Below are 1,112 nucleotides of genomic sequence, written 5' to 3'. Positions count from 1 at the left end.
TTTTATTTGGGTGTTTTCCCCGATGTGATGTCAGTGTGTTAGTGTGTGATCCTCTGAATGTAAACTTTCTCTTCCAGAACTCCATCGTGTGTGACGGCGTGGAGATCCCTGTGCACCTGATCGGGGACGCGTCCTTCCCTCTGAAGCCGTGGCTGATGAAGAGCTACAGCCCGGAGCAGCAGCTGTCGGCCGAGCGCCGACGCTTCTCATCCAGCCTGGCGTCGGCGCGCTCCGTGATCCACGTCGCCTTCACGCGCCTCCGAGGACGCTGGCGCTGCCTGCTGAAGAAGAGCGACATCGACGTCTCTGTGATGCCGCGTGTGGTGGCGGCGTGCTGCGTGCTACACAACATCTGCGAGAGACGCCGAGACGCCTTCCTTCCCGGAGTGGAACGCCGAAATCTCTCCTCCGGCAAACGGCGTAAGACAGCCGGATGCCGAAACGCACGCCGGAGACACGTACTGCACCGCTGAGGTCATCAGAGACACGGTCGCTTACAACATGCTGACTATACTGCAGTACTGATGCTCAACATGCCGACTATACTGCAGTACTGATGCTCAACATGCCGACTATACTGCAGTACTGATGCTCAACATGCCGACTATACTGCAGTACTGATGCTCAACATGCCGACTGTACTGCAGTACTGAGTACATGCTGACTATACTGCAGTACTGGTGCTCAACATGCCGACTATACTGCAGTACTGATGCTCAACATGCCGACTATACTGCAGTACTGGTGCTCAACATGCTGACTATACTGCAGTACTGAGTACATGCTGACTATACTGCAGTATTGATACTCAACATGCCGACTGTACTGCAGTACTGAGTACATGCTGACTATACTGCAGTACTGGTGCTCAACATGCCGACTATACTGCAGTACTGAGTACATGCCGACTATACTGCAGTACTGGTGCTCAACATGCTGACTATACTGCAGTACTGAGTACATGCTGACTATACTGCAGTACTGAGTCTAACAGACTTTATTAATTCCTGCAGGATTTTAATGTTTTTATTGATAAGAGGAAAAGGACAGACAGCAGGCTCAATAACTTTATTAACATGCTGATTAATAACAGGACAGAGAGTCCTGAGTGT

Source organism: Sander vitreus, chromosome 8, assembly GCF_031162955.1.
Source record: "Sander vitreus isolate 19-12246 chromosome 8, sanVit1, whole genome shotgun sequence".
In the NCBI taxonomy this organism is placed as follows: Eukaryota; Metazoa; Chordata; class Actinopteri; order Perciformes; family Percidae; genus Sander; species Sander vitreus.
This window is presented reverse-complemented; position numbering follows the sequence as displayed.